We start from the raw sequence: 21,301 nt of genomic DNA on the forward strand, positions 1-21,301 counted from the left end.
ACAAAAACACCTTCTAGCTACTGAGCCAGGGCGTCATGTATTGTTTCTTTTTGAGGTTTTATTAAGCATGACCTGGGTTCAGATCCTGACCTAATATGGAGTTTTCTTGTAAACAAAGTGAAATTGTAGCCAGTAATCCTCATGCTTTTTTATTGTAAAAAGTGCCAGTTCACTAATGTCTCCAGGTATTTTGGTGCCTTCCAGTTCAAAGATTTAAAGACAAACAATAAATGTTTAAATTCGGCAGGACCGGCAGCCATTTAAAGCAGATTCTATGCGCAAGGTGTGACTCGATAGGACTGACTTAGGTGTGCACAATATAATACTATAGGCTATATCATATATTATTGACTGATATTAAAGCCAGTATCGATCAATATTGGACAAAGACTATACCGTTAAAAAATGTAAGTCAGTACGATCTTTTTCTAAAACAAATATTTTTTTCTAATTTTTTTTCTTCCGATCTGCTAAAACAGATTTTTTTTTTTAAACAATGTAACAATCGTAAATGCAACGTTCTGGCATGAAATTCTAGATGGTGCAGGTTAATAGGTCCTTTAACTCACCTGTTCGTAATCGCATCATTATCTATAGGTCGCAGCTGATTGGTTCCTGCCGTATCAGTAGCCAATGAGTTCGCTGCTCAACCTTCAAATACTTGGGTAGCATTTGCAGTAGCAGTGCAGCCCGCTTTCAGAAACCCTCCACCTGTATAGATCTGCTACAGGTAATTCATGTACGCTATATTGTACAGCAGCAGCATGTCTTACTTGCTCACAGCAGCGCGTCATGCATGTATCAGTAGCAAGTCCCGCAGCAATAAAAGCAGCAGTAGTGTAGCAGATCTATTCCGCCAAGACCAAACATACAATATTGTCATACCCATTACCATGCCAATCACTCCGAGTTGTCATGACAGAACTGTCACTTTTGATCAATTGAATACATCCTTGCACATTAAATATGTATTTATTTATTAAATGAATTGTCCATGCTCATTTCAAATTTTATATTTTTAGTCATCTAATGCTGACTTGAAGTCTTTTAATTTATATCTGTAATAATAATAATATAATAACCCTTAAATGTATCTTTTGCAAATCTCAAAATGAATACCCATTTTGTACATTGTAAAGTGTTTTAATTTATGTAGAATTAACAGTCTAACTAGGCTGTGACACAATATAGCATGAACTCTCATGTCTAAAAGTATGCACTTTTTGTGTTTCTGTGAGCTATATCAACTACTTTTTCCATGAGTTAACAGTCGTGACTCGTGGTGTGGTCTGTTGCTGAGTCTGACTTCAGGTCAGATAGAATCTGCTGTGAAAGTGCTTCTCCTGTTTAAATCAATAGACTTGTCCTTTTTCTTCAGCGAGCTCAACTCTTACACACTGAGAGTGTGGAAGTGTGTGTGTGTGCCAGCTGTGAACGTGTACAGCAGGGAGTGCTGGTCAGTGCATCAGCTTTCATCAGCCTAGAAAGAGAGGGAAGGGCTTTTGTCAGTGAGTTTTGGCTTCGTACACGCAGACATTTTAAGAGGGAGAAACCTCAGAGCTGGCTTCAGCTCCATTCTTTTCCCCCTCATTTGTTTGGAATAGAACTTCAAACAAGCATGACAGTTGTTTACTTGAAGCTGGTAGAAGGTTCTGGAGATGGTGTAGTGGAGGATGGATTCATCTCAATGGCAGTTGCTCGGTTGGCGCAGAACTTCCTAGCAGTACTTGATTTGAAATCTTTGCTCTGTTGGTTCTGCTGCCAGAATTTTTTGAGCCAATCAGCTGAGCCATAAATGCCATGTGACTAATGACTCTGGAATGTGATGTCAGTGCTGACTGGCTGATGGAAGCACAAGTATGAGCACAGTCTTGAGCTGTGACTTCAAAGGCAGCAGACAGAGAGAAATATAAGTCCATTTCATGCTTTAAACATTCCTCCAAAGAAATCCCTTCTCTGTCTCTTATTCCTTCTTTCAAAAATCTCATGGATGGGTGAGGACAGACACATGCTGTGTGTTTCTGTTTAATAAGGGGACTTGTGTTTAGACTGCCTGCATAGAAGGAAAAGGTGGCCATCTCTGTTACACACATGAACACCTTTACCTCAAGTCAGCGCTTGATTCAGTTTTCTGGTATGATGACAGTTATTGATAGCGAGTAACTAAATGTATAGCAGTAGTTCTAATTGAAGCTATACGTTTTTAGTAGCATTACAGTAGCTCGATCAGCTTAAACATATAAAAAAAAACATTTGTGAAAATTGAAATAAAGCTGAAATAAAATAAAATATAAACACACACACACACACACTTTTGTTTTTGTAGTGATATACAAAATACCATGGTAATTAGAAAAAATTCAGTGCATAATCCAACAATATTCTATAGGATTGCATATTTTGAGTTTACATTCAGGTATAACTTTATTTGTATATTATATTATATTATATGCCAATTAACAACAGTAGTCATAATAAATGTTGGTAAGAGTGGTGATGATTAAAAATCTTTCTAATTTGCTTCTGCTTGGTACAATATTTTCTCCTATTTCCCTCATTCATTTTGTTTTTAAATGTTGGGACTATTTAATAAGATTTCAACTAGCAGAAGCACTGAGTCATTTGGAATCCTATAGGATTTTGTAACAGAACTCCGTTGAATTCAAATAGGTCGATTCACATCAGACTCTCCACTGGTTCACCACTCTTTGCAGCTGGTTCAGTCAGAAAGTTGCTTTGTCCCACTTTTGGACAATTTGCATTTTTGTGTTTCCCACATATAACAGAAAATGGCAGTGCATTCTCCAGAAGAGAACAATTTTGCAATCACACTGGCACAACCTGTAATAAAATTTAATAGCACAGAGAATTTCTCTGAGTCTAGAACCCTGATACTTCTTATTACCTGCGTGTAGTGTAGTGAACTACTTTTTTTTTAAAAAGGGTAGCTTAACTTTTGTCAAACTGCTTTAAATTATGAGTTTCTCAACAAGCTACAGTTTCAAAGTAGTTTCCCCAACACCAATGACAGTGAAACAACAAAGGCACATGTAGCTGCCCTTTGGCACTAATGCAGGATATCACATTTCCTGATGGAGAATCAACGTCTCTCTCTCTCTCTCTCTCTCTCTCTCTCTCTCTCTCTCTCTCTCTCTCTCTCTCTCTCTCTCTCTCTCTCTCTCTCTCTCTCTCTCTCTCTCTCTCTCTCTCTCTCTCTCACACTCACACACGCACGCAAACGCATACACACTTATATTTTTGATGAGTTTCTTCACAGAAGGTGGTTCATTTTATTTTTTATACTGCGTGTGTTTGTACATTCAGTCTTTAAATATTCATCTCAAGGTCAAAAGGAGAGGGCTTTTGATGTTCATTTCATGCTCTCTAGCCGCATACTCAGTGTTTGTATGTTATCCCTGACGCTCAGCTTTCAATGTCATGGGTTTCTGTGTGTGTAAATAGTATTGTATTTTCAATGTGCCTGATCCAAAATGCCATGTGGTTAAGTGGCCTGCTTCTGGGAGTCCTTATTATCCAAGTAATTCATCACTCCTTACCACAAACACACACACACAGCTAGGCCCAAAACACCACTAATACGTTATTTACTCGACTCAACTGTCACAGTCCAAAAGGAAAGAGAAAGAGAGAAAATGAAGTCGGACCATCACAGGACTGAATGGAGAACTTAATCAGTAGACTTATGAACTAAATCTGAGCGAGTTTATAATGAGCGGATGTACGGCGAGGCTCACACTCATACTCTCAGTAATACTCTCAGTAATGATGAACATGTTGTCCATCTGAGACTTATCCATGTCCTCTTATCTTTCTTAAGCTGTCTCACACACTCTTGACCATAAGACTTTGCACTCTGTGATATCGTCTCATGCTTTTTTCATACATATACACTACCATTCAAAAGTTTGGGTTGGTAAGATTTTTTTGAAAGAGGTCTTATGCTCACCAAAGCTGCATTTTTAAAAACCAAAAATATAGTAAAAGCAGTAATATTGTGAAATATATTTACAATTTAAAATATTTTTTTTCATTTTAATATATTATAAATGTAATTTTTTCCTGTGATGGCTGTGATCCTGTGTTCATACTGTGCTGCTTTACCCTGGAAATCCAGAGTTCATGTGAGAGCACAATTTGAATTTGCTCAGTGAGTTCACTCTGGTGTCGAGTAATAATGCTCATTAAATATGCCTCTCTATCTGAGCTGCACCAATCACATCGGGTTATCTGATATAGGCGGGCCAGAGGCGAGATGATATTAGTCATTAGTAAACATTGCAAGATGCCTATGGATGAACACCATAGGCTTTGGGCACTTCAATGAAAGATTTAGACTTGCCTTTTTCTCTAAAAGAGGAACAGAAGACGGCGCTCGAATCGTTCATTTGCAAGAATGACGTTTTTGCTGTTTTGCCGACCGGATACGGCAAAAGTATAATCTACCAGTTAACGTTAGCTCCGCTCAAGTTCGATCCCGAAGACAGACACGAGAGGCGGGGAACAGAGTACACGTGATAAATTTAAAGTTGCAAAAGAAAGAACGCCGTGAATTAACAGACTGCAATAGCCTGAACTTAAGTTGGACCCAACTTTACAAATTTAATCAACATTTTACTGATCAACAAAGTACTAGATGTGTTGGACTATTTAACATGACATTTTAAGGTTTACAGGTGCTGGTCATATAATTAGAATATCATGAAAAAGTTTAATTTAATTTTAATTTAAGTTTAAATTTAATTCAGTAATTCCATTCAAAAAGTGAATCTTGTATATTATATTCATTCATTACACACAGACTGATATATTTCAAATGTTTATTTCTTTTAATTTTGATGATTATAACAGACAACTAATGAAAATCCCAAATTCATTATCTCAGAAAATTTGAATATTACCTAAGACCAATACAAAAAAAAGGATTTTTAGAAATGTTGGCCAACTGAAAAGTATGATCATGTACAGCACTGAATACTTAGTTGGGGCTTTTGCCTGAATTACTGCAGCAATGCGGCTGGCATGGAGTCGATCAGTCTGTGGCACTGCTCAGGTGTTATGAGAGCTCAGGTTGCTCTGACAGTGGCCTTCAGCTCTTCTGCATTGTTGGGTCTGGCGTGTCACATCTTCCTCTTCACAATACCCCATAGATTTTCTATAGGGTTGAGGTCAGGCAAGTTTGCTGGCCAATTAAGAACAGGGAGACCATGGTCCTTAAACCAGGTACTGGTAGCTTTGGCACTGTGTGCAGGTGCCAAGTCCTGTTGGAAAATGAAATCTGCATTTCCATAAAGTTGGTCAGCAGCAGGAAGCATGAAGTGCTCTAAAACTTCCTGGTAGACGACTGCGTTGACCTTGGACCTCAGAAAACACAGTGGACCAACACCAGCAGATGACACGGCACCCCAAACCATCACTGACTGTGGAAACTTTACACTGGACTTCAAGCAACGTGGATTCTGTGCCTCTCCTCTCTTCCTCCAGACTCTGGGACCTTGATTCTCAAATGAGATGCAAAATTTGCTCTCATCAGAAAAGAGGACTTTGGTCCACTGTGCTTTATTAAATCCAGAGTCAACGCAGCTGTCTAGGATATTTTCAGAGCACTTCATGCTTCCTTCATTTTCCAGCAGGATTTGCACCTGCCCACACTGCCAACAGAACCAAAACCTGGTTCAATGACCATGGTATTACTGTGTAGTTACTTTGTGATTTAATGTAATAATCTAATTTTCTGGGATTTTGATTTCGTGGGTTTCATAAGCTGTAAGCCATAATCATCAAAATTATAACAAATAAAGGCTTGAAATATCTCACCTCTATATTATGCTGAAATTAACGAAATTACTCGAAAAAAGATTCGTTCATTTTCCCACTACTACTCACCAACTTCGCTGGTTGCTAAGCATATGGGGCTCAGTGATTCGTCACCCTGTGTATTATTGTGATTGGTCGTAGTGTTAGCCAATTGTGTGCAGTGAGATTTTCAAATACATGCTTGGTGCCGCCCCTCGAGATGGCCGATTTCATTAATCGACACCAGACCATTAATCTTTCAGATTTAGGTCTGGATTTCCAGGCTAGTACTGCTTAATATTTTTGTTGAAATCAAGATACATTTTTCAGGATTTATTTGAAGTGTGTTTTTTTTTTTTTTAACTATGTAACGGTCTTTACTGTCACTTTTGGTCAATTTAATGTGCCCTTGCTGAATAAATTTATTATTTTCTTTCAAACATTTTACTGACCTCAAACTTTTGAATGGTAGTGTATAATTAATCAAAATATAATTCGCATTCTAGGGATATATGTAAGAATTATGTGGTAATACTTTGTTCTCTTTTTATCTGTTACAAAAATTACCGTATTTGCACATGCGCATGTGTTCCTGGTGCATCGAGCTGTGGTGCTCATTTGGATGAAGCAGGTTTGAGTCCAATCTTTCAACTCTCCCAAACATTTCCTGTCATTTTATTCTGTAAGTGTCAAATATAAGAGGCAAAAAGCTCAAAAGTCGTAAATAAAAGCCTTGCAATATTCCCTTTTACTTTATTTCACAGCTATGACTAAATGTTACTATACATCTGTATTGATTAATTATTCATAAATATACATATTAATTATATCCAGTTTGAGACCAGTAATATAATTATGTGTGTATAATTTGAATGTAATGAAATGTGTGTGTATGTGGTCCAGGTAAACCCTACAGTATGAGGACAAAATGTTTTTTGGTTCTCATTAGGAAAACATTATAATTCAATAAATTATGTTTTTGAATATTAAAAAATGCAGAAAGTGCTGAATGTAGTATAAAAAACATTGTCTATAGAAAGTCCCCATAAAACATGAAAACGTGTGTGTGTGTGTGTGTATATATATATATATATATACACACACACACACACACACACACACACAGATACATTTCATTACATTCAAATTGCTATGCTGATAATACAAACGTGTAAAGTTCAGAATTTAGTATTTGGTATGATACTGAATTTGTCCCCCTTTTGGCAGTGTCACAAATTTTCTTATTTGATTACTGAGTTAGACATGCATTGTCATTAATATTTCTTATTAATTTTATGTCATAACTTTTTTAATTTATTTAGCTTTTTTGTTTATTTCTAGGTTTTGAATAGCAGATGTCCAATGTGGTCTCAGACTTAAATGAATTTATATAACGGCATCAGACATATATCTCAGAGAAGCTGAGCTGTGTATGATGCAACTGCCCTCTTTCTCAGCTCTCACTGTCATAAGACGCTTCACTGTAATGTCAGCTAGCAGAGCAACAGCGCAGCATCAATAGCTAGTGTCACTCACAGTGCTGTTTGAATCAGCATCCCTGTCAGACGACTGTTGTTCTCTCTGATTTTACATGTGTCACCAACACCGACATCTGATGCCATCACTCCACACAGCCAACCGGCACAGACGCTGAGTACACAAAGATACACACAGAGCACAGTTGATGCACTGGCCTTGTTTTTCAGCAGTTACATTTTTAGCTTTTTAGTCATCAAAGCTCTTATTGACCAGAGCATAAAAAAACCTGTTCTCAAGATACACATGCCATCAAGTTTTGGCACAGTTACAACTGTGTTCCCACAAGGCTGTGAAGTGACATTTGGCATCAAGTCTATTTAGTTCCAAGGCCCATAGTGTATTGTTGCTAAGCTGTGTAGAGATCTCCTAACAGCTGGATTCATGTGTGACTTTATATAGGGCTCAGCTGTTATTAACCCTTAGTGAGTTGTGGGCTACATCCAGGGGTGTTTTGTTTTGAAATGTGAATGATAATTTGCAACATTATTAATTTGAACATTTAAGACATTTGAGATATCGTAATGTATCCCATATCTCATAATGAGACTTTTTATCTCACGATTTCAAATAATTGTTCACACTTTTTATGTCCCAATTGTGAGTTTTTATTTAAAAATGTGACATATCTAAGTATCTCTCACTTACTTTTTTATTTCACAATTTCAACTTTGTTTCTCAGAATTGCAACTGTATATCTTAAAATGATATTATAATGCAATGTGACTTTTAATCTCACAATATAACTATCTGGCAGTAGCAACTTTATTTCTCACAGTTGCGAACCTGAGTAAATAACCCAAATGTGACTTTACATCTCACAATGTCTTAATATTTTGCAGTTTGACTTTAAATCTTGCCATTTTAACTTTTTTCTCATAATTACACCCCCCCCCCCCCCCCTTTTGTACATTCTACTGACTATAAGTAACTTTGCAACTATGTCAACTTATTTCAACCCTAACCCTAGCAGTCTACTAATACTGAGAGTTAGTTGACATGTAGGTGCAATGTTATATATAGTCAACAGAATGTGTTTAAGGGACCATACAAATAAAGTGAAAACAATTATTTTTTACAAGCATGCAGTGTCTCTTTAAATCACACAATATGACTAAATCTCACAATGTGACTATTAACCTTGCACTTGCAACTGTATCATGATTGCTTTTTATCTCACAATGTGACTAAATCTTGTAGTTTCAACTTTGTTTATCAAAATTGCAACTTTATATCTCACAGTATGACTTTTATTTAAGTCATGACAACTCTCAGAATAGTTTCAGCATGTTATTGAATATTGCAATGTTAAAGTATATGGTCTTGGTGGACTAGATCTGTTGATTATTGCTGCTGCTGCTACAGAGCAAGTATGGACTTGGCACTGCTAATGGATTCACAGACACTCTTCTGGGAGCATGTAAGATATGCTGCTGCTGCATAAATAGACAGACATGCATAAATCCTGTAGTATATCTAGGCAGGTGGAGCTGGGGAGGTGGAGAGTTTCAGAGGAACTCTGATAGCTTGCTGCAGGACCAGCTTACAGCAAGCAATGGACCAGACTGTTTAAATGCTGAGGAAGCAATCTCATTGGCTGCAGGATCAACAGAGGCCAATCAGCTTGTGCCATGCAGTAATGATATTATTGCTTGTAGACTGCATGTAAAGTACCTATCAGCCTACGCCCTCTAGAGTTTCATGGCCGAACTACATAGCTCACAATGTGACTATTTATTTAAAAAAAATTCAGGGTTGGTTTAAAAAATGTTTTTTAAATACGTAAAAAAAACTTCTATACGTACCTGATTTGCTGAAAGGCAAATGTTAAGAAAACAAACTAACCTTTTTGCACTTATTTAGGGCGTATGTGTTGTTGGGGTACGTCACTGTGCATCACCAGCTTTGTATTCAGCTATATTGACAAATACATGTGATGGTTCTTGTCAGAGGGAGGGTGAGATTTCGGCAGGGGTTGTCGAGGGATGATTTGGGGGGAAGGGAGCGGGGGGTTTGAGGTGTTGAGTATGGAGCTGACAGGAGGCTGGATGGGAGAGAGCCTGAGGGGGGCTTGGCAGGGGGCCTGGCACTGACCCAACACGGGCCCACTGGTCTTTGATGCTCCTGGGCTTCCAGGGCAGCTGGGGGTGGGAGTGGGGGGAGAGCGAAACATGTAGGGGGAAAAAAAAAGGTTACCTGTGGATCTGCCGACCTTCAGTGCGGAGTGGGGAGAGGAAGCTTTGAAGTGAAGCCAGGTTGAAGAGCAGCATCGATCGCCAGGGAGCAGAAAGAGAACGAGAACGAGGGAGTTGAAGCCTGAGATATAGATATTGAGGATGGCACAAGAAATGGAGAAGAGGGGAAGGAAGGAATATGAAAGAGGGATGGTGAGGGCGAGATGACGAGACAGCACTGTAAAATATAAGGCATATTTAGCTCTTCACTGGGGTGTCAAGATATATTTCACCACACTAGATGGATATCTGTGTTTTATTTGTTTATTTTTGGCCTTTTGCCACTCTATTGAAAGGCGAGAGAGCATTCATAAAAATGATATAGAGAGAGAGGATCAGGAAATGTTGCAATCCAGAATCATACTTGTATATTTTATACTACTGAATTTAATCATCACAACATAATAATATCTAAGTGAAAATTGGATAAGATGCGATTTACTGAAGATTACATTTAACAGTATAAAAATATTAATGTTTTTAAAGATTAACTTCATGTGAGCATTAGCTGATAGCAAAGGTGATCTAATTGTAAAAACAGGTGAAATGAGACCCAATTAAATGTACAATATCTACCAATATGACACTACCATTCAAAAGTGTGGGATCAAAACAAAGAAACACTTGTTCAACAAGGATGCATAAAATTGCTCAGGAGTGACATTAAATACTTTTACATTGCATACAAAAAAAAACCTATTACAAATAATGCTGTTATTTTAAACTTTCAATTCATCCCAAAAAAATCCTAAAAAATACATTCATAAAAAAAAGCAGTACAACTGTTTTCAACATTTTGATAATACATTTTCTATGAATGGCTAAAACACATTTCTCGAAACCATCGCCCACTTTCTCAAAACCAAATATTCAAACTACATTCATAGAACATCTGACTCTTCTGGCAAAATCAAACAATTGCCTCAAAACCATTTTATCTGTGCTCAAAATCAAATGCTTTCAGATCATACACACAGCGAGTCAACATATAAACACTAGCCTACAGATCATTCATTAGACACTACATCAAAAAATGCAGAACACAGCATCCAAAGCATGCAGTTACTGAAAATAGTATATTGTAACAGTAAACAAATTGTCCAATTAAAAAAAAAACTATAGTTATCGCAACTTACAGTAAGGTGAATAAATTGTATACTGTATGCACTGCAAGTATAGTATTGTACTGAATATGAATGTCTGTATATTCAGCACTTGCATACTGTAGAAATATAGTAACAAAATGTAAAAAAACTCTAAATAAAAAGGATGTTACAGTATCGGTACACTCAAAAGAGATGTGTTTTAGTTGCATCACAGTGCAATAATGGTTTTAGTGAGTGAGAATGTGTTTCGAGTTTTGCAAAAAGAGTGCATGAGATTTGCAAATGATGTCTGACTGCCTGAACTTGTTTAAGGTTTTACAGAAAGAGTGATTTATTATTCGACGAATTTGTTAAGGTTATTGAGAATTTGGTTCAGCGAATAGGGTTTAGTGTTTTAGCAATAAAAAAAACCCCTGTAATAATGAGAAATGTTTCTTGGGCACCAAATCAGCATATAAATGATTTCTGAAGAATCATGTGACACTAAAGACTGGAGTAATGATGCTGAAAATTCCAACCCGATCTCACAGGAAATCGTGACTATTTTACAAGGTGGCGATTGTGTATGAATTTGTACAAAGTGAATTGTACAAAAATGTACAATTATTAGAAAAAAAGTAAGGTAAAGGTCCACCCCTAAACATACTTTCAGCAGATTGTACGAAAATGTACGAATGAGATTGTACAAATTCATACGAATTTGCCACCAATTCACCAAAATGTAAAGCTTTGCCATCACATACTGTAATAAATTACATTTTAAAATATATTAAAATAGAAATGTAGAAATTTAAAGTTGTAATTAAACCCCAAACTTTTGAATGGTACTGAATTAAATTTCAAAGATAAATGAATAATATCTGTAATGGTATTGGTATATCAAGGATTACTCATTCCTTACTTTGACAAAAAGGTATTTGTGTAAGACATATCCAGATGTGGAAAAGGGAAGCTTTTATGGTTTAACTCCGACAGAGATCACCTTAGAGTTGTTGTCGCTTAATGACTCTAATGTATGGAAATAGAGCTGGAATGTCATCTCTTAATGTGCTTGAGCAGATGTTCTTAGTGTGTGTGTGTGTGTGTGTGTGTGTGTTGGGGCAAGCGCTGGAGGAATAAAGTCGGTTATGCTGAGTACGGGAAGTCTGGCTGTGCAGGAGCAGATCAGCGGCATGCTGTGCCCAGGCTCCCCCTCCCCTCTCTGGCTTCACATTTCTCTGCACAGGTCCTTGCTGAGATATGACTCCCACCACATGCCCTGCTCCTCTCATGCATCCTATCCTCACCCAGTCATGATTTTTACAGTGGAACTGAGTCCTTTCTGCTGCATGGAACCTCAAAACACAAACACTGAGCTTGCCAAAACTGGTTTTGTTTAAGGGCCCAGATATTACTTGGACATCAAGTGACGACTCAACACAGAACCAATATTGCTACTTTTATCATACCTTAGAATCAAACCTTGAAAGAACTGCATATGCCCTTCAATTTGCAACATTTTTAACATTTTGACAGTCATAGCCTGTGCAAATCAATGGAATAAATGTGGATGTTATTTTCCATTTCATTCTCACTGAATCAATCAATCAATCAATCAATCAATCAATCAACAAACATCATGGCCTAAATGGGGAAGTTTTATTTCAATACATTTAAATCCATTCCGATTCATTCGTTCAATTTAAGGCTGTGCAAATCAGTAGGGCGTATGTAAAAGTTTTATTATTTGCATTTTATTTATACATGATTATAAGTTCACATCATAGCCTGTTTAAATGTACAGGGCAAATGTGGAAGAGTATTATTTATTTATTTATTAATGAAAAATGTTCCCCCTGCTGTCTGTGACTATCAAATCCATGGCCCACCAGTTGAGAACCATTGATGTCTACATAATGACTTCATGAACGTCTCCAGTGTTTCTCCTTTCTCAAAGTATCTTTGCTTCTTGAGTGTCAATCAGATTGCTTCTAGAGCTGAATGTTTTCATGGCTTTTGGATCTCTGCTGGGATAAATGGCCCATCGTCTGGCCCATCTCTGTGAGACAGTCTCTTTCCCAAATTAAACAGGCAGCAGCTCAGCTGTGAGCACTGAGTGTGTGTGAGCGAGAAAAAGTGCTTGTAGGGAAGGGGCAATTTCCCAATGTAATCTGAGGAGGTTCATTACTCTTTTTTTTCTTCTTTTTTTCTAGCTCACCTCACCCCTGCTGCCCTCCAAAACCGTATTTGTCTCTCTCTCACTTTCTCTCTTTAAGCCCCCCTCCAGCTGTGCGTCTCTCCCTCCACGCTCCAGGCCTCTGCCCATCTCCCTATTCACACCTCCGTCCCTACTCCCTTAATTATGATGTCATCTTTATGGGACTGTCACGGCAGGGTGAGATAAAGAACGAGGCGCTCGGCAGCATGTAAAGCACTGTAGGGTGTCTGGCACAGATGGGCTTGCCGCAAAGAAAAGACTCCATTTTAGACGGACGCTTAATTACTGAGAGAAGGATTGTGAAAGCAGAAATGAGAGAAAGAGAGAGAGAGAGAGAGAGAGAGAGAGAGAGAGAGAGAGAGAGAGAGAGAGAGAGAGAGAGAGAGAGAGAGAGAGAGAGAGAGAGAGAGAGAGAGAGAGAGAGAGAGAGAGAGAGAGAGAGAGAGAGAGAGAGAGAGAGAGAGAGAGAGAGAGAGAGAGAGAGAGAGAGAGAGAGAGAGAGAGAAGGGAGTCTGGGGGTGAAAAAGAGGGTTTTTGTGGTAGATGATTTTTCCCCGCTTGCAATATCAGCCTGGCACTTACTTATCTGCGCTATTTATTCGCTAAAATGAGAAATATGGATTTTTAAAATGCTATTCAATATCTTAGCTTGATAGAACTGCTTTAATGACTCAATTGCAGCTAGTTTAGGGATGTAATGCTCAAGCTGCCTGTCCTTTTATACAAGTTAATGTCTGTTTTCTTTTACTTTGTATGACTGCAACCAATAGGGTCACTTGCAGAGTCGGTGTGGCTTCTGTAACACCCAGTTAAAGTAATTGATTTTTACATTGAAAAGTTGCCAGCCAAAATCAAGCAAATTGCGCATGCCGGCTGTAGGTGTTAGCTTGAGATTTTAAGATGTTGTTGGGGGTTGCGTAGTGGGACGGTTGCCGCTCCTGCCCCGGAGTTGGTCCTATTTAATGGACTGCCGTGAAATCATAATTGCGTGTTTATGAACAAACCAGCTGGCTGTGGCAGAGGGTAATTGTTTTTCTACACACTTATGCTCGGCGTTCATGTGTGAGAGTGTGCCTCATTGAAGTTACAAACTAAAAAATAAAACATAGAATATAGGTTTTCACTTGTTTCACTCTTTTTATTATTAAAGGAATAGTCCAGGTTCAGTACAAGTTAATCTCATTCGGCGGCGTAATGTTAATTTCCGCTTCTCTCTCCTTTACTTTAAAAAAGCAGCAAAAATCTTGAATTACAGTGAGGCACTCACAATGGAAGTGAATGGAGCCAATCTATAAACGTTAAAATACTTACTTTTTTAATAGTATAGCCACAAGACATAAACAAATGCGGGTTCGATGCCCTCCGTAACCAACCGATCATTCTCTGTTCAGGTCTATTGAGATTGCATGTTGATCGTTGAAGATTGAAGGTTGGATATATGCAAGCACTTTGAAACAATAGAAGAGCAGGAATTCCCTTTTTTATGATTTCTGCTTTAAAGGGATAGTTCACTTTAAAATTAAAATTCTGTCATCATTTACTCACCCAAGTTGTTTCAAACCTGTATTAATTAATTTCTTCTGCTGAACACAAAGAAAGATAGTTTGAAGAATGTCGGTAACCAAACAGTAGACTGTACCCATTGACTTCCATAGTATTTTTTTTTCCTACTATGGAAGTCAATGGGTACAGTCTACTGTTTGGTTACCGACATTCTTGAGGGTGAGTAAATGATGACACAATTTTAATTTTAAAGTGAACTATTCCTTTAAGTGAGTTTGATGCTCAATATACATTGTATCATCACAATTTTAGTGTAAAAAATAGCTTACTAACTTTTTCTGAGTAGATTTAGAACCGTGTCAAGTGTAACACTGTAAATCCTAAAACGACTTTACAGTAAGAATGATTTAAACAGCTCAAATCATTTTTTAACATAATTTCATAAAATCATAAGCTTCCCATTTCTGCTTTTAAATGCTTCAATAAACGGCCCCATTCACTTCCATTATAAGTACTTTACAGTGACCTTTTAATTTCAGCAAAAAAAAAGCATGTGGTAATCAACTCTTGATTGAGCTGAAATTGTATTGAACTGGGAATATTTCTTTAAACCTTTCTATTCCCACCTTCTAGCTCATTCATTCATCTATTGTCACCCACCCTCCATCCATACCGCAGTCCTAAACTAATGACTCCCACCTTATGCATTTACCCCCATTTACTGGTTCCATTTAAATGCTGTGTGCTGGGAGTGAAAGGGTTAATTGGAGATCTCGCTCAGGGGTTAGTTCGATGACTCCCTGCCCTTATCGGCATTGGCGGTGACCTGCCGTTGACTAGTCCACCGCAGCCAACCCCTCCCCTGTCCTGCTGTATTGATGGAGGATCTATCCTTTGGGAGCCCTCTCTGACACTGACCCCTTGCTCATATGTACTCTCCAACATCACAGCTGTCTCCAACCTGAAGACACTGATGGATGCTCGCGGTAGAAGCGTCCTGACCCACCGCACGCCCTCTTTCTCCCTGACACCAGCCTGGAGTTATTGGCAGGCTTGTATCGATAGTGCCTTTGACCTGACACTGCACGGCCCATCGTGTCCTAAATCACAGCAGATCATTACAGATGCACGACAAGTTGACGCCAACTTAGGTCTTGTGTAGCGCTGCATAAAGACCTTAGGTTTGATGCCATATTTTATTTGATGTAAATTCAAATGAGGCTGTGAAGAATTGATAAAGATATCATGGAACATATCTTGTTTATACATATAATGTTTATATATATTTAAACATTAACATAAATTTTTTTTAATAAACATCAAAAACAATATATATATATATATATATATATATTAGGGCTGTCAAAAGATTAATCGTGATTAATCGCATCCAAAATAAAAGTTTGTTTACATAATATATGTGTGTATACTGTGTATAATTATTATGTATAAATACACACACATTCATGTATATATTTAAGGAATAATTGCATTTAAATACTGTATATACATGTATATTATTTATAAATATTTTATATATAAATATAACCAATTTTTCTTAAATATATTCATGATTGTGTGTGTTTTTATATATATAAATAATTATACACAGTACACAGTACACACACATTATGTAAACACAAACTTTTATTTTGGATGCGATTAATCTTTTGACAGCCCTAATATATATTATATATGAATGTTTTGAAAGAAGTCTCTTATGCTCACCAGGGCGGCATTTCTTTAATCAAAAATACAGTAAAGACACTTATATTGTGAAATGTTATTACAAATTAAATGAACCGTTTTCTATTTTAATATATTTTAAAATATATATTTTTTAATGTGATGGCAAACCTGAATTTTCAGAATCATTGCTGAATACATAAACAGTTATATGCATATTATGCAGACTGTATATATATATATATATAATTTGTATACTATATACTGTATCTAATTCTTTGAACATTGCTGCAATGAGATGTTTAGTTCTTTGTTGTACAATAAGCTTGATGTCAGCGGCGGGTGATTGAGATGCATTCAGTGTGTTTGGATTTGATTAACGACATTTAAAGCACTCAGCATGCTTTTTGTTTTAATGACTTCTTTGTCGCTAAGCGCGGTTCTTTCCTGCCACACTTGCAGCACGTCCTCGAGGCTGTGTGTTTTAGCCCGCTTCAGGTTCGTGTGTGTTCCCATCAGTGTGACTTCACAGTGCTTATGGGCAATATGCCTTTTCACTACCTCCGATGGCAAAGCTCAGTGATGCACGATCACATGCGCGCACAAACTCCAACACACACGTGCTATCTCTGTTGACAGGGGAAATTGTATGAAGAGCTTTTAAGGCAATTAGTGCATTGAGCAGAAGCTTTTCTTCTATTCATACTCTTCATTAACAGTTTCTTTAAAAGGAGAAATTAGATGCTGATATTGTCATCACTCCTGCCTGCTGAGAAGAGGCTTTCCTTAGATCCACAGAGCCTGTATGTGTGTGCGTGTAAATACATAGGTGTGTGTGTGTTCACCATGAGTAAAGAGGATATACTGCATCCGTTTTTCTGTGTGAATTAAAAGCACATAAAAAGTGTATTTACTCAAAGCCACAATTGCATTCAGACTGTTCCCTAGAGCATGCTCTGCTGTGAAAGATTGTTTGCGTGCCCATCTACCTTATATTGTATCCCCTGTGTGTGTTTGTAATCTTTAATCTGAAGATCTTTAAGCCTGTACGAGTGCGATCTGCTTAGTTTTTCAATAGAATTAGTAGTTTAAATGCCATTTCAGGAACTGTTAACTGATTTTTCAGTCCAATTTATTCGGCCTCATGTCATTCCAATCCTCTGTGCTGTTTGTTTCTTCGCCTTGTGAAACACAAATAAATACTTTTTAAAGAATCTTAACCTCTCTCAAATCAAATATGGCATCTAGCCAATAACATCTAACCTGCGTCATATGTGCCATTGACTTAAATTGAACTAAATTCCTCATAGAAAGCTATCATATGGCTACAAAAGAATATAGTGCTTAAGTCATGTGAACTACTTTTTTTGTGCTGTTATACTGCCCCTGGTCACTACAAAGTGTTGTTATGTAGAAAATATCTGCGAATAAATAACATATTTGGAACAACATAAAGCTGAGTGAATAACGCAGGCACACGCTGTCTCACATGTCCTCGTCTCAGTATAATGTGGAACAGAGACGCATAGCAGGGCTTTGATTAGCAGACGACCGAGGATCTGCATTATTGATGACTGACACATTAACGACACCAACACAGATACACACTCCCAGTGCAGGCGTGTGTTAAAACCTCTGTTTTTTTGGCCCCTCACGATGTGTCTGACCCACTTGGGAACAGGGTAGACCTCCTGGCATCTCTATTATTCAGAAGTACGCTGTATTTGATCCCAGCACTGAATCTCGCTCGCAGTCAATCATTCATGGCTGATCACAATTATTTTTATTTTTTTACAATTCCGGCCACATTATCGATGCCTCTGAGGATTTCTCTGTCGGATTATTAATATTAGCATTTATTATTAATCAAGTAGATCAACTTGTCCTTAATACCCTTGTTCTTGATACTGTACATGTGATGTTAAGATACTTGGTACAATGTAGCTGTGAAGTAACATTGTGACAATATATAAAACAATGGCATGTTTTAAAGTTTTACTTTAAGTTTTATATTACATTTACAGTAGTTATTCTTGAGATATATATTTTTCTATTCAGATATTATTTAAATTATTTATATTTTTAAATAGTATAGCAGGTTTTGGCTTGACTTTTTAAAATATACACCACTGTTCAAAATATTTGTTTAATGTTTTCGAAAGTCTCTTATGCTCATCAAGCATTAATTTGATCAATACTGAAAAAATTATATTGTGAAATATTATAACAATTTGAAAACTATTTTCTTTTTGAATATATTTTAAAATGTTTATGTAGGTTGTAGAAGATGTTGGCTGGTGGTAACCTAAAGGCCCAAGGTTCAAATGATCCATGAACTGGAGAGATGCCAATGTGACCTTGAGCAAGACACAAAACCTCCGGCTGCTCCTAGGGGAACTTTTCCAGGGTAAGTTTACTTGTTTTTGATATAAAACATCTGATAAATGTAAAAATAACCAAATAATAACTAGCTGAAGTTGCCGGAATTCACACATTAAAAACATGAAGATGAATCCAAATTATCAGTGGTGGCAAGTCTTGCAGAAAGTGTGTCTCCATGAATGTTTTACAATTAATGTGAATCGTCATTCCCAACCCATTTAACTTCTTTAATGTGATGTATTTCTATTTGAAGCAGGATATTCTTTAACAAAAAATGTAGTGTTGGTTGTTATTTTGTCCTTTGAGAATTGATTGGATTGTGAAAAGTGAGCATTACAGACCAGAATGGAGCCAAACTGAATGGTTGTTGGCTATTCCTTAACATTATCCAATATAATGTAGTTATTAACACTAACGATTTTGAGTTTGTAATTGTATATACTGATGAATGATTCTCAGTAAGACTAGGAATGTGTATTAAGAAAGTAAACAATTGATGTGCTAAGTCCATAAAAAGCAGTGGCACAAATACTGGACATAATTATGCCCTCAAATTCTCAAAAGAACTTGTTTAGAGTAACTTTTCATGAAAAAGATTGAACAACTGCTAAACACAGTCTACAAGTTCATCTTGCAGTGGTAAATATCCTCCAAGCTACGTTCTTCACACATAATGGAAGCCACTGCCCAGACCTCTTCTAGAAACGCACCTTATTCCCTCTGTATAAATCTTTCGTGTTTTTCCCGCACGTTATTCCTAAAATAAAAAAAGGCATTTTTTGAGAACACAGTAAACAACACCTCTGTTTTCATCTATGATATTTTAGTTTTCACAGTTCCACCAGGCATAACTGTTAGCTTTTGAGGCTGACACGTGAAGTGCGATGAACAGAGGGCATGTGTTTCTATGGAGATGTTTATAACTCTATAAGTTCATGTGAGGGTCAAAGGCCAAGTGTTGACTTGGGGGGGAAGAAGGATCGATTGGCTGTGTCCAAGCCTATGTGGCAACCTTATTGATCAATATGTATGTATATCTTGTTTTGTCTTTTGTCTGCATATGTGCCTCTCAGTGAAAGTGTGTCTTTGGAGCACAGACCTGTGGGAGCAGTTATCTAGTACTTTGCATATCTAGCACTTTTTGTCGTTTGAATTAAACGGGTAGTGTGAATGCTTCAGCGCTCTCATACAGCTGGTGCTTGACCCAACGCTTGGCAGTGGAAAGCTCTAGAACGAACATATTCAAGGACGCGTTTTTCTAAACTTTGACCTTCCTATCTAGTGTTTTCACATACTCCATATGCCAATCCAGGGACTCGTCGTCAATCCTGAAAAGTAAAGATCGGAATTATTCTCTGAGATTTGTGGTAGTTGGTTTTCTCTCCCTACATGCGCTCCCCATCATGGCCGGTGCGCGGTTGCTATGGCGACGGCGGTTGGGCTGGTGTCGGTGGGTGTGCGTGAGGTGCTGATCTCCTGTACGTGTGTTTGCGCGTGGCTGTGCCCCCTGCAGATGTTCTTCAGCTCCCCTGTGCTTCCTGCCAGCTGCTGCAGCCCCCTTCCAGCGCCTCATTAACGGAGAGAGCCACCGCACACGCATCCATAATTATACATGCACACACGTCACAACACTGTAACACTACTAATTCCAGCCTAGACTCGATTAACCACATTTATTTAAGTTGCGGTGACCGTCGGCAATCTCTGAAGAGCAAGCACACACGCAACCCCTCACACATTTTTATTTATTACAACTATACATTCATATTATTCAACATACTTTTAAAAGACATTTCAATTCCTAGTACAGTAGTAGAAAGAGAACAGATGATGATGGGAGATGGATTATTGGGTGGATTCGAACTCAAGTCCCCTCTATAAGCAAAATGGCTCAAGGTATAAAAACCAAAACTCTGAATCGAAGATCTGGCTTCCATTTAATTTGTGAGTGTGTATTTGAATTGATTTAGTTATAGTCCCCAGCCCACAGGACATTTAGTCTTGAGCTATAATAACCATCATGTTTACAGAGCGCACATAACGCCTCTGCACTCACTCACGATTTCTCTCAACATGGGGACAGGAGAGCTGTCAGTCAATAAATGGGAAAACAATGAAAAAGTAACTATTTTCTTGTACATTTGAAAGTAATGCGTTCCTTGATTAGTTACTTAAAAAAGTAATCTGATTACTTAACTCATGTTACTTGTAATGCATTACCACAACTCTGGTTAGCATTGACTTACATTGTGTAAAAAAGTTAAATCTCAACTTTTTCCACAGAGGAAAGAAAGTCATACAGGTTTGGAACAACATGAGGGTCAGTACATTTTCATTTTTGCGTGAACTATAGGAAGTGGAGAAATTCAGAAATGTTTACAGAGAAACATTACTCACTGAATTCATCATAACGTTTTATTAACCATTTGCCATCAATGGTTCATAGAATTTTGTTCCTATTCTATTACGTCTTCTATTATGTTAATTTCTGGTCATTATTGTTCCTTGAAACTTTTCTAATCATGAAATCATTATATTTCACGAATTATGCCTTTTTATTCCCTGATATAATATATAATTTTTTTCTCCAACTGATTAACATATTTCTCCAAATTAATTTGAATACTTCCAAAACATTTCACATAGCCAAGGATTTTATAGATGCATATGGAACCACTAATATTTGTAGGTATCGTCATAAAAAGGTTATGGATCTATGACAACACTGCTCAATAAATCAGTGTACTAATAGTAAATATCTCAGAAATTCATAATTCCACTTTCTGTTTGTTACCTTAATTCAAATGAAATGAAATAATTACATTGGAATTTAAAAGGCTTTC

At 37.3% G+C, this 21,301-nt stretch overlaps 1 protein-coding gene across 4 annotated transcripts in view; it reads left to right on the forward strand.

The window, feature by feature from the left end:
- Window positions 1–21,301, forward strand: part of LOC307005097 (uncharacterized protein) — a 155,371-nt gene that overhangs the window by 76,037 nt on the left and 58,033 nt on the right. For all 4 annotated transcript variants that reach the window (XR_013799216.1, XR_013799217.1, XR_013799218.1 and 1 more), the window contains exon 5: window positions 18,354–18,483. The gene's annotated coding sequence lies outside the window, so the exon portion shown is untranslated. The remainder of the gene's footprint in view (window positions 1–18,353; window positions 18,484–21,301) is intronic.

The sequence above is a fragment of the Phoxinus phoxinus genome, assembly GCF_949152265.1.
Source record: "Phoxinus phoxinus genome assembly, chromosome: 10".
Lineage (NCBI taxonomy): Eukaryota > Metazoa > Chordata > Actinopteri > Cypriniformes > Leuciscidae > Phoxinus > Phoxinus phoxinus.